Raw genomic sequence first — 20,441 nt, 5'->3', positions numbered from 1 at the left:
AATAAACATTCGGATGGACATAGACTACATGTATGATAAAAAAAAAAAGACGTACGGGCTTTCCGTTAACGTTCACTACGAGAAAGAAAATACTGTGTTGTGCTGCGAAAGTGGGCGGTATAGTTTTCGTTCTCGCAGTCGGTTTTAATAGAAACCTGTATATAATGAAAGTTGAGTTGGTTTACGATTATAATACCACTACGCAATCTCAATCTTGTGAAACTTTGTAATGTTACACTTCACAGTTTAGAACTAGGCTTGATAATGCCATTTGAAGCTACTATCCTCATAGATCCATGATCAGAAGAGGTCTCTCTCACACTCCATATATCAATGATCAACTCTGATTTATCCATTCAATTTAAGCGAATCAGCGTTTCCGAACGCGACTCATCGCTGAGCCCAGACTATAACATGTCGTCATTCCTGCGTCAGAACCTGTACTCCTACACACATTATGTAATTCCAGTACGTGGGAGGACATTTTAATCGAATACGATATTACAATGCCTTGTTGTTATGAATTACGGTGCACTGAAGTGCGGCGACTTCAGCCGTTATGAGATACAGTCATGTTCAGAAAAAAAAAAACAGAATACCATGAACGAACAGAGATAGAAAGTTCATATTCGCGGGACATGTACATTAGTATGCTCTGCAGCAGGGCTTCCCAACCTTTTCAGCTGATGGACCCTTTCTTCAGTTGAAAATCCATGGCGGACCCCTGGTCAGTCAAGAGCACAGTAACTTTAAATTTCAGACCGAAACCCATGGGAACTGAAAGCTTCTTAATACAAGTGCCATGTTCCCAATGACCCCCCCACCGTCCTCCTCCCCCCCTCCCCCCTCCCGAAGTATCTATAGTCTTTGGTTTAGAGATAAATGAAAACGACTTGCAATTAACGATCCAACTTGAATTCCCACTGAACCCCACATTTACTAGAGGATTTACTCCATTTGTTCAACATACTATAGCCTGATTAAAATTACTTGGTGATTGGCATTTCACACGTTGGAGCTGCCTTCCTCCAAGAGCAATCAACATCACGTCCATACTGTTCGCTATTGACAAGCTGCCGCTTGTGGTTCAAAATGGTTCAAATGGCTCTGAGCACTATGGGACTTAACAGCTGAGGTCATCAGTCCCGTAGAACTTAGAACTACTTAAACCTAACCAACCTAAGGACATCACACACATCCTTGCCCGAGGCAGGATTCGAACCTGCGACCGTCGCAGTCGCGCGGTTCCGGACTGAAGCGCGTAGAACCGCTAGGACACCGCGGCCGGCTGCCGCTTGTGGTCTGTTCACTTCCACTGTTTGGCTACTGTTGTGTAAGGAGCATGCATATTTCGTAACAGTCATATGTGTGTGTGTGTGTGTGCGTGTATGTGTGTGTGTGTGCTTTTTCGTGATGTCCGAAGAATAATGTTCAAACGTATGTAAAGTATATGAGACTTAACTGCTGAGGTCATCAGTCCTTAGTCTTAAAAACTTTAAAGGGCTATGTGACATCTGTTGTGCAAGGTGTGGGAATACCTTCACCCAGTTAACATGCGTTTTCAAAACCGGATTTCGTAAGCCGATGTCCCAGTTCCGCTTTTGGTTGGTCAGGTAAACACTTCAAAATCGATTCTGGAAATCTGCTTTTATAAAGCCGTTTTCCAGCTCCACAAACGATTTTCGTACCCATGTAAACAGCTCGGAAAATCTACTGAACGGCAGCTGTCAGTCCATAGCCGGCAGCCAGCAGGCGTCGTTGCAACAGTGTACTGTCAGTTGGTAGCTGGCAACTGGCAGGCGGCGTGGCAGCAGTTTAGCCACAGCTGTCAACTTCAACTAGTACTTGGACACTAGATCGTGGCAGTCAGCCTCGACTGCAAACAAATTAGGAAAACAAACAAACAGACTCTCTTATTTCTATATAAGAAGACAGAGCATTTCACAGAACGTAAGACCTTTTTTCTCAAAGGAAACAATTCTGGCAGAGGAGGTTTACCTTTTACAAGGTGGCACGTGAAAAGTCCTCATTTGTTTACGCTCGGAGCCAGTTGCCACAATACAGTGTCAGAGTAATAGCAAATAATTGTAATTGAAGTATAGGCAAGCCATATTTTTAACTGAGAGGGCGGAATATATTATAAAGAAAAGAAATTACCTTTAGAGATCATTTTAATTTTCGTAATAAAAATATCAATGCCAGCAGAATTCAATTAATAATTATTTTGTAAATGATAGAAGACAGAAACAAAATTCCTACAGAGTTATAGTTCAGGTACGTTCACTGAGCATCTACGAAGAAAAATGCTTTCTTCTTTACTATAGATAAATCTGTAGGAATAATAATGAAATCCTAATGTGATGGTTGAGGGTACTTCTGTTAACACAATTTTGAAAAGTTGGGTTCAATTCTTGACAGATGTCTGGTCCCGCATCTAGACACCTTTGGTACTTAGTTTTGTGGGCAGCATAGATCGAGAATCAATATTCACACATGTATGTTGTGGAAAACGGAAGAAGTACACGTTTTGCCTTTTCAACAAGGGGATAGTGTTTCCTGTTATCCAAACGGATCCAAAAGTTTGCGTAACCGTCAATGTCAAAACTTGATTTAAAAGTAGGGTCTGTGGCAATTTCCGTCAACAATTCATATTCATTTGATGATAGAATGTTCGGTTTTTTGGATACAGTGAATGGGTCGACCACCTATTCGTATTTCAGCAGCTTCTCATCTTCAGCTGTTGGGAAATAATGCTCCAACAATGACATCAAGCTTCGGAAGAAAGAAAGAAAGAAAGAAAGTCCCAAGCTCCAATGTTTTGTTTTTCAAAAACTCCTTGAGAAGAGGAAAACACTCGACCTCCCCCTCCTCGGCACTCTGCCCAAAAATTGATTTTCCTCTTGAATGCTCGAACTTTGTCGATAGCAGTGATCTTTGTTTCACTTTGTCCTTGGAGTGAAATATTCATTTTGTTCATTTTGGTGAAAATATCTGACAAATAGGCAAGTATACACTGCCAATTTTCGTCATTAATAAGGTCTGCTAATTTGGTGTTATGCTCCAAAAGGAAAGCTAAGACTTCCAATCTTAATTCATACAACCGAGAGAGTGCATTCCCAAATGAGAGCCACCTCACTTCTGTGTGGAGAAGCAGGAAGCGATGAAGGCTTTCCATATCTTCACACATTATTGTGAAAAGTCTTGACTTCAACGGCCTTGATTTTATGTAGTTAACGATTTCAATGGATTCGTCTAAAACTTTCTTGAACGAAACAGGCATTTGTTTCTTAGCTAAAGTGTATCTGTGGAGAGCACAATGACTACTGCTGCAGTTCTTGGTGTTTTATTTTATTTTCCTTATTGCTCCGACTGTAGGACCCATCATAGCATTTGCACCATATGTGCACACACCTATGCAATTAGACCATGAAACTTAGTTAGTCCTTAAAAAAGGCATCCAATAGACGGATTATTTCAGCACCTGTTGTGTTGGCAGGTAGTGGTCTGCACAATAAGAGGTCCTCCTCAAAACATCCAGAATATTCACCACGGACAAAAGCCAATAAAATCGCTAATCCTGCAACATCAGTGGATTCATCTATCTGCAGAGAAAGTGAATTGCGTTGGATGCGAGAAACAAGAGTGTCTTTCACATCATTTGACATGTCAACAATGTGTTTCTTGACAGTACTGTTTGATAATGGCACCGAAGATACGAGCTTTACTGCCTTTTCGTCTAACATGCAAGAAACAATATCATTAACACACGGCTTTATGAGATTTTCTGCAATGGTATGAGCTTTGTCTGTTTTTGCCACTCGATAACTAACCAAGAAAGAAGCTTTTAATGAATTTTCATTAATTGTTTTTGCATGAGATTTCTTGCAATGCTGAGAAGCAGCTTGTTCAGCACACTTCCTTCTGAAAAAATCGATGTCTTTAGCCTGGAAATCTGGGTGAGTACCTTCAAAATGACGGCGCAATTTAACTGGAACCATTGAACTGTTCGGAAGGACTCGCGCACAAATTACACACTGAACTTTATCCTCCTTTGTCTCCATGAAGCCCATTTCTAAATAGCTTTTGTTGTACTTACGCTTCTTGGTTATTCCACTTCCACAGGATATTGCAACCAATGGAGTACTTGCAGCGTTTTCACATAATAAATCCGTCTGTGGAGCTTCTTGTGATTGTTCTTCCTTTGGTCGTCCTCCCTCCTCATTCATTTCAACTGGAAACTTCCCTTGTTGTGAAGGCGATGGAGAAACTGCACCCTTCTTCACTGATCCTGACTTCAGCCACCGATCCATATTAGGAGTAATAAACCGGTCAAAAATCGACTTATGAAATAGGTAGTGCACTGACAAAGCAAGTTTAACATTTAATGATGCCTGGGGCCGCATAGGTGCCAGCGAGAGCTGTGATTGGTCGACAAAGCTCGCTCCGCGCATGCGTAAAAGGTTTCAGCGCATAGAGCGCCGTGAGCCGGCGCACAAACGACCCCCGTATTGTTGCGAAACAGTCGAGCAGAGAAGCCGCATTCTCCGGCACTAAACTGTGTATGCGTTCTCACTTAGGAACCGCAAAGGCTGCTTGGGAATACGACCTGAAGTAAAAGTACACATGTTTTTCACATGAAAAAAAAATTGTGATGAATTTGATTTTCACATTTTTATTCAATAATTTTACTCATTATTTTACACGATTTGGTGAAAGGTGGCCGCGGACCCCTAGAAAGAGCCGGCAGACCCCTAAGGGGTCCGCGGACCACACGTTGGGAAGCCCTGCTCTGCAGAAATGATTAGCCTTTGAACCATGCCAGACCGTGGGTTCAAGGTCAACATCGATATCGCGGCTCAACACCACGCACTGGTAAAATACAGGGTGGTCGGAAATTCCCGTTACAGACTTCTAGGACTTGTAGAGGGGAGTGAGTACGTCGTATTTTGAATAGGAACCCATGTCCGGAAACGTCACCCAACGAGACTACAGAGCGTCAACGTTATAGGCGCGGGCGTCTGTAAATGTACGTATAGACGGGGTGATTCTGTGATGATGTTACAGACTTTCTAGGATGATGGAGAACGATAAATGTATTAATTTGAAGTAAGAATCCCTGTACTGGAAACGAAAGAGTCGAAAGTCATAAACGAATACAGTTCTGATATCTCTGACAGTTCAATACGTGTATCGGTTCTTGTGTTGAGAAGAGTGTAGGGTTGGTAACTTTCAGAGGTGGTAGTATGGACAAAAACAAGGAAAAATGTCCAATAAACGTGAGCTCTAAAATGCATACCTGAGCAGCTATGACCTTTCGTTCATCTTGACTAACGTGAAACACATCTCCTCTATTGAGCAAGTGTTCATAGGTGCTAAGGTACGCACTTTAGAGCCCACGTTTATTGGAAATTTTTTCTTGTTTTTGTCCATACTACCACCTCTGAAAGTTACCAACCCTACAATCTTCGGCAACACAAGAACCGGTACATGTATTCCACTGTCGGAGGTATCAGAACGGTATTCGTTTATGACTTTCGACTCGTTTGTTTCCGGTACAGGGATCCTTACTTCAAACGCAAACGTGCAGGGTGTCTCGCAGACGTATGTGCGAACCTTACTGTCAAATCAGAGAGTCTGAAAGAGGTAGCGTTATTGGCATGAGAGAATGTGATGCATCCATCCGAGAAATTGCTACTCGTGAGGGACCCAGTGTTTCGTCAGTGCATTGGATGTGTGCAGAATGGTTCACGCAAGGCTGTAGAACAATACAAGATGAATCAGAACATATCTGCGTTCTCGTCGGCTCTGGCGCAACAGTGTAGCTGTGTAACACACCGTACACTATCAAGGGTGACAGTCCGTCGCCGTTTATTGCGGCATGGTTCAAATGGCTCTGAGCACTATGGGACTCAACTGCTGTGGTCATAAGTCCCCTAGAACTTAGAACTACTTAAACCTAACTAACCTAAGGACATCACACACATCCATGCCCGAGGCAGGATTCGAATCTGCGACCGTAGCGGTCGTGCGGTTCCAGACTGTAGCGCCTTTAACAGCTCGGCCACTCCGGCCGGCATTGCGGCATGGGTTACGTGCGCGTCGTCCACTTCTCCGCCTACCTTTGACGAATGTGCATAAACATGTTAGACGGCAATTGTGTGCAGAACGACGTCACTGGGGACAGGAATGGCATCGGATAGTGTTTTCGGACGAAACCATGTTCCGTTTGTTTGAAAATGATTACATTTGGTTCGCTGCAGACAGGTGGAGCGGCATGCACCGCCAGCTCGAGATCTTATGGTGTGGGCTGCTATTGGGTTCAATGAAAAATCACATTTGATGCGCGTCCGGGACACTGCGACCAGTGTGACCTACGTGAATGACATCCAGTGACCTGTAGCCACACCCTTTCTGCACAACACAAAAGACGCAAATTTTCAGCAAGACAATCCACAACCACGTGTTCCTGCACAAACACGCACCTTCTTGCTGTCACAGGATGTCAGCCTTTGCCCTGGCCCGCCAGGTCACCAGAACTGTCGCCAGTCGAAGAGTGTGGGATATGGTGAAACGACAGGTGCAGCGCTGGGACCCAGTGCCAACCGCCACAGACGAACTTTGGAACCAGGTGAATGCAGCATGGGTGGCTATACCACAGGAGATCGTTCGTGTCTTACATGAGTCGATGCCATCACGCAGGGACAAGTTATCAGGACCCGTGTCGTATACTGTGTCTACTAGGCATCAGGACACATACTGAACCGAGATGACTGCAATGCTAATTATTTTACAGAACATACTAATGGACATGACCTGCGAATATGAACATCCTATCTCTAATGGTCCAACGTGTTCTATTTGTTCTGAACACGCAATTGTGAATATGGACAACTATCAGCTGCAGACTGGAACGACGACAATGAAAATTTGTGCCCGACCGGGACTCGAAATCGTACATCTTGCTTACCGCGTTCGGTCGCCTTACCATTTGCCTATGCGTTCACTTCCATATGTGATTGTTTTTGAGTCACAAACTGTAGCCGGCCGTTGTGGCCGAGCGGTTCTAGGCGCTTCAGTCTGGAACCGCGCTGCTGCTACGGTCGCAGGTTCGAATCCTGCCTCGGGCATGGATGTGTGTGATGTCCTTAGGTTAGTTAGGTTTAAGTAGTTCTAAGTCTAGGGGACTGATGCCCTTAGATGTTAAGTCCCATAGTGCTCAGAGCCGTTTTTGAACCACAAACTGTACTCGTACACACATTATGAAATTGCCATATGGGGGAATACATTTTAATTGAAAGTCGCTGCCTGGTACCATCGCATAAATACTGCACTGCACTGCCTGTCGTGTTAAGAAGAACGATGCAATTTTCCTTCGTACATGCTTGCATGAATTACATAACGTGTGTCCGAATGCAGGTTGTGACGGAGGAGCGACAACATATGGAAGTTTTGGTCTGGCCGTGAGTTACGTACGGATAGCCAACGTGGTCTCTGGTGTCAGCTAGCATAAAGTGGGAAATCGTGTTTATGAGTCCCCGTCCGAGAGATATTTTCATTGTCGTCATTCCCTTATAGAAGTGATAATTGTTCGTGCGTATTTCATGTATTTCGTATCACATTGCTTTGTTACGCATACAGTACTGTCTTTCAAAGGTCTACGTTTTACATACAGCATTAGTGTATTTTCAGAGTTGTACAGGCCAATCGGTTTGCCACATTTTGTTCTTGAATGGGACAATTTGAAGGCAAAAGTCCTTAAGCTCAAAGGCCGCCCTAAGTGCAGATTTCGTTACACAAGTATTTCAGTTAAGGGTAGGAAACGATGGAGTATCGGATTGTTTTGTACAATTGACACATGTTCTTTATAGCTATGGAACCAATTTTATTCTACAATATGATGATTACCACAAAGAGTCTGACCATTTTTTCGTAAAAATTACCATTGATTTTGGAAACAACGGTTGTACAAGTACTTCGCTAATTGACACCAAATGACTGTACGCGTCATCTATTTGATACTAAGCAAAGAGTTCTGTCCTTTGGTTTATCTGTGAGGGTATATAAAGCGGAATCGTTGTCAGCAACAATCCCGAAAAGTTTTGTTCGACTTACTTCAGACTTTATACTGTAGTGTTGGCAGAAGAGCCAACACTGTGTTACTAGAGGAGGCCGAAATGCACGCGTGCAAGCTCACGCAGACTGGCGTGAGGTCTGGAACAGTTAACGGAAATTATAATAGCAAATAAAGTACGTAGTTGAAGTAATACTTAACTTTATTCCATAATTGGTGTACATCGGTCAGATGGTTCATGCTTCATCAGATACATAGCAAAGGATAAATGGCGCCTTGCTAGGTCGTAGCAAATGACGTAGCTGAAGGCTATGCTAACTATCGTCTCGGAAAATGAGAGCGTATTTGTCAGTGTAGCTTCGCTAGCAAGTCGGCTGTACAACTGGGGCGAGTGCTAAGACGTCTCACTAGACCTGCCGTGTGGCGGCGCTCGGTCTGCAATCACTGACAGTGGCGACACGCGGGTCCGTCGTACACTAACGGACCGCGGCCGATTTAAAGACTACCACCTAGCAAGTGTGGTGTCTGGCGGTGACACCACATATACGATACTCAAATAAACATTCGATGGACATAGCTACATCTTTTTTTTAAAAAAGATGTGCAACTTTTCTATTAAAACCCACTCTGAGGAAGAAAATGCTGTCCTATGCTGTGAAAGTGGGCGATTTTGTTTACTTTCTCGCAGTTGGTTTTAACATAAACGTGTATAAAATGGAAATTGGATCAGTTTACTATTGTAATGCCATTACATTTGAATTGTTTGAAACTTTGCAATACTACACTTTCAAAGATTAAAACTAGGAGAGATAATGTCATTGAAATTACTATCCTCATAGATCCACGATCGGAAGCGGTCTCTCTCGTAACCGGTATACCAATGGTTAAAACCGATCTATCCATTCAGTTTAAGAGAATGAGCGTTTCCGGGCACGACTCATGGTCGAACCCGAACTTCTATATGTCGTCGCTCCTCCGTCACAGCCTGATTTCGCACAAACATCACGTAATTTCGGTACTGGGGGAGGATATTTTAATTGAATACGATATTGCAGTACCTTTGTTATTCTGAATTACAATGCAAAGCTCCTTTGGACATCCATGCATGTGCAAAGTAACAGGCACTGCGGCGACTACAACCTGCGGCGGGGCGCGGTCGGTCGTCTGCGTTTTTGTCAAGGCTATCGTTCAGTCCACCTACCTCGACAGGATTCTTGCCGATGTCCCTTCACTGTGTGGTATCAGATACGTGTTAGGCAGTGTAAAGCAGCGTTGATGAAACCACTACCTAATACCTACCACACACAGGCCGCGTAACTCTAGTTGAAAGTCAGTTCCTGAAAGTTCGTGATTAAAAAATCGGGCGTTCGGGATCTTCAGTCCACTTGCAGAAAAGCGTCTAAAATTAGATTAACTCTGCTTTTTATTCATCTTGAAACATATGAAAAGGCTATCAAGTCCGCATTTAATATGGTAAAACGTTATCATTCAAAGTTCACTGTCTGTATAACGAATATTCACTCGAAAAGCAGTCAGAATTTTAGTACGTCCGACCCGACTAATTTTCACGTTCTACCAGTCACAGATCCACAACTATTCGCGAGTTAAACATTCGGCCGTTTTAGTGGTCTTCTTCGTAAGAGGTGCTCGCCAAAATATTCTGTACAGAGCACAAAACACACCACGCGGAGTTGTTACTACGACCAAAAAGTTCACACGCTCATATATCTCAAACTATTTAATTTAGAAACACCAAACCTTCATTAAAATGTTCGTAACTCCAGTCACTTCAAACCGTCATGAAATATTTTAGATGTATTCGCAAGTGCGAATATGGACAACCATCAAAGGCAGAACGATATGACGACAGTGGAAATTTGTACTGGACCAGGACTCGACCCATGATTTTCCACTTATCGCAAGCTCTCGTATTACCATTATTTTTTCTTTTTTGTTTTTTTTCTTTTGATTTATTTAGTTTGTCTTTTCAACATATGGAAATTTCTCCAAATTATTTTCCAATTTCTGTCTGGAAACTTTGTCACCATCTTTCTCTGGTTACACCTTGATCTTAGTCTATCGACCATATATCGACAGTTCCTCCTGTTTTTGTCTTGCGAAATTCATCTCCTGTAACTGAGTTCTTCATAGTAAAATCTAATGTGTTCCACTTTGGGATTTATTGCACACACGCCAAAAAAGGTTTTGCAGCACCCCCATTCCCAGAACGCTTGAAGATAGACGTTCACTGTGGGTATTGTATCACAAACAAAGCCCCATTGACTGTTCAGAAATGCCTCTAAACCCGCACAAAGATGCAAACAACCATGCATGAGCAGCGCCTATTAGATGGAGGGATCCGACAGCCGGTCATTTCCTGTCATTCTACCAGGAAGGAGGTACACAGCTCGTGTTGTCTGTAGATCAACCATGCCTAGACGGTCAATACCGCGATTCGATCGCGTCCGCATTTTTACTTTCTGCCAGGAAGGGCTCTCAACAAGTTTCCAGGTGTCTCGGAGTGAACCAAAGCGATGTTTTTCGGACATGGAGGAGATACAGAGAGACAGTAACTGCCGATGACGCGCCTCGCTCAGGCCGCCCAAGGGTTACTACTGCAGTGAATGACCGCTACCTACGGATTATGGCTCGGAGGAACCCTGACAGCAACGCCACCATGTTGAATAATGCTTTTCGTGCAGCCACATGACGTCGTGTTACGACTCAAACTGTAGGCAATAGGCTGCATGATGCGCAAATTCACTCCCGACGTCCATGGCGAGGTCCATCTTTGCTACCACGACACCATGCAGCTCGGTACAGATGGGTCCAACAACATGCCAAATGGACCGCTCAGGATTGGCATCACGTTCTCTTCACCGATGAGTGTCGCATATGCCTTCAACCAGACGATCGTCAGAGGCCTGTTAGAGGCAACCCGATCAGGCTGAACGCCTTAGACACTCTGTCCAGCGAGTGCAGCAAGATGGTGGTTCCCCGCTGTTTTGGGGTGGCATTATTTGGGGCCGACGTACGCCGCTGGTGGACAAGTAAGGCGCCGTAACGGCTGTACAATACGTAAATGCCTTCCTCCGAACGACAGTGTAACCATGTTGACAGCATATTGGCGAGCCATTCGTCTTCATGGACAACAATTCGCGCCCCCATCGCGCACATCTTGTAAATGTCTTCCTTCAGGGTAACGACATCGCTCGACTAGAAAGACCAGCATGTTCTCCAGACATGAACCTTATAGAACATGCCTGGGATAGAATGAAACGGCTGTTTATGCACGATGTGACCCACCAAGCACTCTGAGGGATCTAAGCCGAACTGCCGTTGAGGAGTGGGACAATCTGGACCAAGAGGGCCTTGATGAACTTGTGGATAGTATGCCACGACGAATACACGCATGCATCAATGCAGGAGGACTGGGTATTAGAGGTACCGGTGTGTACAGCAATCTGGACCACCACCTCTTAAGGTCTCGCTGCATGGTGGTACAACATGCCATGTGTAGTTTTCATGAGCAATAAAAAGGGCAGAAATGATGTTTATGTTGATCTCTATTCCAATTTTCTGTACACGTTCCGGAACGCTCAGAACCTAGGTGATGCAAAATTTTACTTGATGTGTGTACTTATGTTGACAGGCCCCTGCAAGCTTTCAGGTCTAAAAAACTGGAATAATTTTGCTTTTATGCTAGCTGGATGGCTGTCAATTAGTTGCAGAGATCTCTTTATAAATAAAGAAGTCGTTTTCGTCTGGATTTCTATATGAGTTTCAGGGATTTCTTTATAAACAAGGTCGTAGTTTGTGTCTGGATTTCTGTAGGTCCTCCCACTTCCGTTTTTAAGGTTATTATTGCTGCTGCAACTCTAAAAATTTCTCCTTGCACAATGTAGCAACAAACAGTTGTCATATTAACATTTTTTTTATTTCTTTAGGCTGGATAAAATTTGCCACACACTGCACAACTGATGATTTTATTTTTTTATTTATGTTAAGACCTCTCATATGATGTAATATGAGGGTGCCACAAATTGGATGCTATTGTTCGAAGGGGCCAGCTATATATAAAAAGTTACACTCAAGGCTGAATGATGCTCTACGCGTTTGGCCCAAGTAATCTGAACGTCTTTGAGACCGTTAAGATTTAAACACGCGCTCTTCGCCTCATTAACTTTTGCACGCGTTGCGTTACAGTAAAGCAGTAAATTTTCTATTATGCGCACAGCGCATCGTTGCTTCTTATTATCAAACAAGCGTCCTCAGCGTACGCATTATTAGTAACTTACTTCGGATCTGAGACTGATACGCCATCTAGTGCGTCATTTAAGTCTCATGAGAGGTTCCAGTGCTACAACGTACAGCATCATTGGTAATTGACTCCCCTGCGAGACTCTATTTCCAATCATAAAGTCCTTAGTATACTGTCAATTCAGTGATACGTTTGATTTGATACCTTTTAAACTGTTAGCTAACACGTTCACATTAGTATTAGTTAATCCCATGTACGTCAAGGTTTGGAAGATGTATCCGTGGTTTACTCTGCTGAACGCCTTTGCAAAGTCTATAAAACCAAGAACGCCATATTCTGTTTAGAAAGATAACGACCATGTCCCTGTAATAACTTACAGTCTTGAATATGCTACACCCTGGAAGAGAGGTTTGATGGCATCCAATGATCTTTTCTAAGATTGGGCTTAGTCTCTCTTTGACAACCCTCGCTGTTTTTATTGTGATCTGAATTCATTAGGGTGATAGGTGTCATTTTAGTTATATCCTTTATTTATTTATTTATTTTTGAAGAAACAGAGTGTTGCCTATTGGGACAGCCTCTCCTTTCAAGACTTCATTTATAATTTCAGTAAATATTAATCCTGTTGTATGCCAATATGTTCTATAAAATTGTAATGATAACCTCTCAGGGCCTGGTGACTTTTTAGAAGGCGATGACTTCTGTGTATCTAAAACTTCTTCTGTGGTTATTTCCGCTGTCATATTTAGGTTACCCTCTTCTGTTATTGTGTCTTCGACTCCAGATATGAATAAAAATCTCTCACCACATTATCCTCAACCCGCTTTTCACTGTACAGTGTATCACAAATTCGAAAAGGCTCATTCATGATAGCTTTTTCATCTGTCAGAACTCTCGTGTCCTCCGCTCGGAGGTACTCAATAAAATTTCTTCTCCTTTGTTGTTCATGTCTTATGAGATGATATATTGAGGTATTTTCGTCTTTTATAATAGTTTTGTGTGTGTGAATTTATTTTTAAGTCCTCTAGCTTTGATCTCTTGATATTTAGAAGCTTAGCTTTGGTCTGTTAATATGCTTTAGAATATCTTGTGACACTGGTTGCTCGTAGAGGTTGCGTATACGAGAGTAAAATGGAATTCAGTTGTGTTTCTCAACCACCTCGCTCTCCCTTTAGATATTAATAAAAGTTGTATTAAAAATTTTACATCTATGCCGCTCCTCGATTCTAAAAAACAGACATATTTCATTTCAGTTCCTTCCCTGGCAAGGATAACTGTCCCAGAGTTGTGCTCATGAGCTATGTTTAAAATTTTATTGTGGCCAGCTACATACAGATCCCTAATACTGACTTCTTTTAAAAATACTATATCGGTATCTGACTGACAAAAAATAAGTTTTAAGGAGAGCTACTTGAATTGCATTTTGTATTTAATTTATATTCGAAGTACTCACATTATAAGTTTGATCCATCAGGATGTGTTATTCATCTAAAGTCGAAGCTTTCATAAAGATCACTGCATTTTTCCTTTCATTTCTTCTTCCGCTTTCCTTCTTTCTACAGCTCTTGCCACTCTTTTAATAAAAAAATATCTTCGTGTTGTATAGAGTTGTCGTCCATATCTTCGTTTGTTCGTTCCTCTCCATCGTCTGCCCAGTCTAATCCTGTCTCTGACGTACTTTGACTAAGTAGGGGTTCGTCTCCTGTTTCTCCAGTTTTGTTACCGATCTCGTTATGTGACGATTGTTGTCCATTTTCAGAATTTATCAGACTTTTGCTTTCTATAGGACGCTCATTGGCATTTTCTGTTGTACAGTTTTCCATTTTCTTGTCTTGCTCCAGTATGGACCTAAGTTTGTCTCCTAAAGAAGGGGCCAAACACTCTGCAGCTTCGTGTGCCAGTCTCCGGTTTTTGGAGTTCCTTTTTCTCCTTGAGGATCACACAGGAGACAAGTCAGACGATTTTGCTATTGAATTAATGGGGGAATCCTCAGATGATGTTGTGTTCCTTCCTTTTATGAGAATTTCTTTTGGGGGTGTTGTAAGTAGACTGTTTATGTTTTTATATTGGTAACGCCAAGTAGCGCTCTGTATGAAAATCACTGGCTGTGCTGTGTGCAGTCTGTGGTTGGTTTACATTGTTGTTCGTTATTGTAGTGTTGGGCAGCCGGATGTGAACAGCGCGTAGCGCTGCGCAGTTGGAGTTGAGCCGCCCGCAGTGGTGGATGTGGGGAGTGAAATGGCGGAGTTTTGAGAGCGGATGATCTGGACGTGTGTCCATCAGAGACAGTAAATTTGTAGACTGGATGTCATGAACTGCTATATATATTATCACTTTTGAACACTATTAAGGTAAATACATTGTTTGTTCTCTATCAAAATCTTTCATTTGCTAACAATGCCTATCAGTAGTCAGTGCCTTCAGTACTTTGAATCTTTTATTTAGCTGGCAGTAGTGGCGCTCGCTGTATTGCAGTAGTTCGAGTAACGAAGGTTTTTGTGAGGTAAGTGATTTGTGAAAGGTATAGGTTAATGTTAGTCAGGGCCATTACTTGTAGGTTCAAAATGGCTCTGAGCACTATGGGACTCAACTGCTGTGGTCATAAGTCCCCTAGAACTTAGAACTACTTAAACCTAACTAACCTAAGGACAGCACACAACACCCAGCCATCACGAGGCAGAGAAAATCTCTGACCCCGCCGGGAATCGAACCCGGGAACCCGGGCGTGGGAAGCGAGAACGCTACCGCACGACCACGAGATGCGGGCATTATTACTTGTAGGGATTATTGAAAGTCAGATTGCGTTGCGCTAAAAATATTGTGTGTCAGGTTAGTGTTGATCAGAATAGGCAAAGAGCGAAATGTCTGAGTACGTTCAGTTCTACTCAGCTGTTTGAAAATCAAATAATGTAATTCATTAATTCATTAATTTTTCTAAGGGGATGTTTCAGTGTCATTGTGAAGTTCAATGGTTGGTTCCTTCGCAGTTACATTTGTAACTTTAGACTGTTTGCCTGTATCTTCTTTCTGTACACTTTGGTGTCCTTCTCAATTGGTTTTTTCCACTTCTCTTTCTTTCGACCTCTTTTACGCGGAGCGCGGTTTCAGTTTCTGTGGTGTTCAGTATTGTCTGCTGCGTAGTTGACAGACTTTCAGTCATACCGGATAATTCATTTGTTTCCTCATTTGGAGGCCGCTTGTCACTTTTTCGGACGGTTTCGCCTGGACTCGGTACTCTGTCGTTTCTGGGTACCGCCCGTGTCACAGGAGCCTCTCCCAGCCCTGCTGTTGACGGTACTGCGGCGTGCGATCGATGCGGCGGCAGCGTAAGTTAACTTGAGGCTAGCCGCCGGGCCAGGAATTGTAACCCCTGAAGTCGGCATCAACAGGACGCGCCTTTTACTGCACTCATTCCGTATGGGCTCAGAGCAATTACATAGAGCGCACGTTTGAGGTTGTCCGTCATACATAACAACACTCACTTATATATGAAATTATGATTCTTTGGTGTTCAATCTTAATTTGACGAACACCATTCATTACAGGGAACACGTATGCCTCTGTCCGTTTCTCTGCAATATTCGAAAGAAATCTACCACAGGACAACTCAAACACCCTAATAGTTCTTATACCTAACCCTGCATGAGAAACTATAACGTCACTCACAGAACCATCTGAATTATTAAACTTTATAACACCACCACATTCGTCTACAATAGAAGAATATAAGTCTGGATTTTTCAAATTAACAAATGCAGCATTAGAAACAAACAATAAGTGAACACCAACAACATCATCACCAGAAATCTGTACTTTCTCCATAAAACACTGCTTAACCTTTCCTCAAGAGGTTAATCGAATTCATCCTGTCTTCAAAATCGGTTTAAGCAAGTTCACAATAAAAAATAAGGGGCGGAAAACAGACCTTATAAACAGCGACGCAGCCGCTGTTTACATCGAGACGCCAGCGACGCTGCCACACGTCACTAACGCATCGAGGCTGCGACTCCTATGGACCATTTGGCTATATGTGCACGACTCACGACCGCCCCAAACTTCCATATGTCGTTGTTCCTGAATCACAAACTAAACTCGTAAACACATTATGTAATTCCCGTACAGGGGAGGAGATTATTATTCAAAGTCGCTACCTGGTATCGTCGGATAAATACGATACTGGGCCGGCCGATGTGGCCGTGCGGTTCTAGGCGCTTCAGTCTGGAACCGCGTGACCGCTACGGTCGCAGGTTCGAATCCTGCCTCGGGCATGGATGTGTGTGATGTCCTTAGGTTAGTTAGGTTTAAGTAGTTCTAAGTTCTAGGGGACTGATGACCTTAGAAGTTAAGTCCCATAGTGCTCAGAGCCATTTTGAAATACGATACTACACTGCACGTTTTGTTATCAAGAACGATTCAGTGTTGCTTCTAACATGCACACGTGAAGTACATTATGAGCGTACGAGAACAGGTTGTGACGGAGGAACGACGACATATGAAAGTTTGAAATATGAATTATACAGGGTGAGTCACCTAACGTTACCGCTGGATATATTTCGTAAACCACATCAAATACTGACGAACCGATTCCACAGACCGAACGTGAGGAGAGGGGCTAGTGTAATTGGTTAATACAAACCATAAAAAAATGCTTGAAAGGGGATAAGGTTATTGTCATTCCTGATACCGTTGAATAGTACATTTCATTTTCTAAGCGAACGACGCAAAAAAATATTGCTCGGCTTCCTGGATGCGCTAGGCTTCATGCATGCTGAACCGTGAATTTACTTTCAAAATCTTTTCTTAAAGAATTTACTTTATTTACTGGCGATTCATCAAGAACATTGACACATTTAATCACACTAGGTGAGCGTGGAAGTAGTTGCCAGGAAGTAACTGAGGGAAAATTAGCTATAACAAATGTGAATTTATTCCTAAAAGCTTTTTCAAATCAGATTTAAAATTATAAGCAGAAAAGTATCCTCGAAATATCAAGTTACAGTTTTATTTAGAGGAAAGAACAATATTAACAGTCGGAGCCTTCGGGCTGAGAAGCTTGCCTGCTCCCTTTCTACACGGCCGTAGTCATGACCGCTCACAACAACTTCTGAAAGAGTACACTGGTGCAAATCTGCAACACACCAGATTACCTTATACAAAAAAATTTTAACAACTCATACAAACATGTAAACTATGCATCCAGAATGAGATTGTCACTCTGCAGCGGAGTGTGGGCTGATATGAAACTTTCTGGCAGATGAAAATTGCTTGGGTAGCTCAGTTGGTGGAGCACTTGCCCGTGAAAGACAAAGGTCCCGAGTTCGAGTCTCGGTCCGGCACACAGTTTTAATCTGCCAGAAAGTTTCATGTAAACTATGCACCCCATAAGAGGAATGGAAATGGTACAACCCTCAAATTTTTTGCCACTGAAAGTGCAATTTTTTTTAAAGGACTCTTACGGTGGAAGGGTGGCGAGCTTATAACCTAAAATGACTATTTAAATAAAACCCATAAAATGCAGACTTACATAAAATGTACAACATGCTCTACATTACACATCTACCACCTCACAAGATGATAAGCAAGATAGAAACATATTTCAGGAATTCGGCCTTTAAGCATCACAATAACCACCTTCCCACGGGTGGGCGAACGGAGAAAAATGGTGGGTCGACCCCAAAACAAAGCGGCTGGTGACCTCACCAAGAAAACAAGTAGAATTTAACAAGTAAATGAAACAACATATCTCCAATCACTTAACTCTTAATAAACTGCGATTTCTGGCGAACACCTGGCGCAGCACCCCCAACGCTCTCCCGAACCGTCCACTGCCAGCCGCTTCAACGGACGCAGGAAGGCGCGCCGATCTCCCGTCGCACGGCGTCGCAGCTCGCCCTGGCCAGCCCGATGTCGTGGTTTCGCTCCTGTTGCTCTCTTGTGAACCGCGAAGCCACTAAACCGACCAATCCAACCGCCAATGACAATTGCCCGAGCAACTCGAGCAGACTGGCGGCCTAACGCGCAGACTGAGATGCAGGAACTCAGCCCCGACCGGGCGACCACTAGCTGAGTTCTGTTACTGACGGAGTGGCAAGACTCTCATTTTCTGGCTTAAAGTTGATCCAAGCGACAGACATACTCGCACTCCGACGACAGACAGACACTGACTGCCCCAAACTGAGCCGGCTGACCAACTGACTAGACTCGCCTCGACTGACCGACTCACCTCAACCGACTTTTTTTTTTTCTTTATTGAATTTCAATTCCCCCCGAAGGGGGCGGGCTGGCAGCAGCTTAGTATGCCGCTCTTCAGCCTACAGACTTTGTTAGAAAGATGAAGAGAATAAATAATGAAAACAGGCGATAAAATCGGAGACTTAAAGAGTAACATGGCGAAAAGAAATCGTGGAACTTAAAACAAAGAACAGAGGGATGATAACGCTAAGAAAATACATACAAAGCAGACAGATAAAACAGTAGACAGACAATTAAAAAAAACTCGGCGACAGTCCGGTTTCTGTTCGCAAAAGACATAAAATTCACACCCAGCGACAGCATGGTTTCTGTTCGCAACGCGAGAAAGACGAACAACACTGAACAGTCACTGGAACACTGCACTAAAAAGTTGGCAAATGTGACATACCACAGCCGAGAGCAGGTGGGGGGAAACTGGACAGATGATGGGAAAAAAGAGGGGGGGAGTCGGGAAAGGAGCTGATGGTGGATGAGGACCCATAAGAGGGGTGGGGGGCGCTGGGGAGACGCGACAGGGAGTGGGGTAGGCAGAGGAGGGGAATACAAAAGGACTCGGGGGGGGGGGGGGAGAAGGGAGGTAGGGAGAGGTTTAGTGGGGAGAAAACAGGACGGAAGGGGGGAAGAGGGAGCCCAGGGAAAGGACAGAGGAAAGGAGGCCTCAACCGACCTCATAGCGCCCCTTAAATGCACGTGAACAGGCAACCTTCCCGCTTCCCCACCAGAGGGAGACACCAAAGCTGCGATTACCACAGCGGCGCCACCGCAGGAACGGAGGGCGACTGCTTCACACAACGCTATGCGGCGCGCTCTTCAAAACAACATTTTTTTTTTACCACGGCACACATGCGTTTCTTCCAAATACAATGCGTCAGAAGGACATGCATTCACCATAGCCGCATATCCCGCTGACGCGCGGTGCCAGCTTGTGACGATGGAGTGCTTTTCATACGAATATTTGGATTAGACGGAGAGACTCCTCGAAACCACACTGCCCAACGTAACTGCCTTCTCCAGTATACTATCAGAAACTGCAATAACAGATGCAGAGTATTAACACGAGTTGAATATTTGCAGGACTTCTATGTCTCTGGTCTGTAACGTGTACCTCACCCCTCATGGTAATGTACATGTGCGTCAGTGCAAAAGACCAATAAAAAGGTGTTAGCATGTGGACGTAATGTGCTGTTCCAGTCTCTTCTGTAGCTAAGGTCCATCACCGTTCCCTTTGGATACCTACGTAATTCGGTGCTCTCCGATACACACGATCGAACAGCGGAGGAGTGGTACTCAAGCGTCAACTTTAGGTTACAATATCTCCGGATGTAATTAACATTTTACAATGCAACAAACGGCACTGATTACGTATTTGTTTATATGTTCAGATGTGCTAACAAAACTAACGGGGTTCCATTTAAAAAAACGTAGGTTTGTGTTGAAAAACATACTTCCGTGCATTTTTTTATGGTTCGTATTAACCAATTACACTAGCCCCGCTCCTCACGTTCGGTCTGTGGAATCGGTTCGTCAGTATTTGATGCGGTTTACGAAATATATCCAGCGCTAATGTTAGGTGACTCACCCTGTATATTAATACCTTCACCTGCTGCCGAGCGTCGAGATATATCAACGGGGACGGGTGAAAATGTGTGCCCCGACCGGGGCACACATTTTCTAGGGGACTTATGACCTAAGATGTTGAGTCCCATAGTGCTCAGAGCCATTTGAACCATTTTTTCTTAATATTGATATGCGTTTCCTGTTTGATACAGGGTAATTTTGAGTGGACAGCAGACCGTGCACAATGTATGTTGTACTGAATGCAGCTTTCGTCTCCCTGTATGAGAGTTTCGATATCAC

Source organism: Schistocerca cancellata, chromosome 4 (assembly GCF_023864275.1).
Source record: "Schistocerca cancellata isolate TAMUIC-IGC-003103 chromosome 4, iqSchCanc2.1, whole genome shotgun sequence".
Classification (NCBI taxonomy): Eukaryota; Metazoa; Arthropoda; class Insecta; order Orthoptera; family Acrididae; genus Schistocerca; species Schistocerca cancellata.
This window is presented reverse-complemented; position numbering follows the sequence as displayed.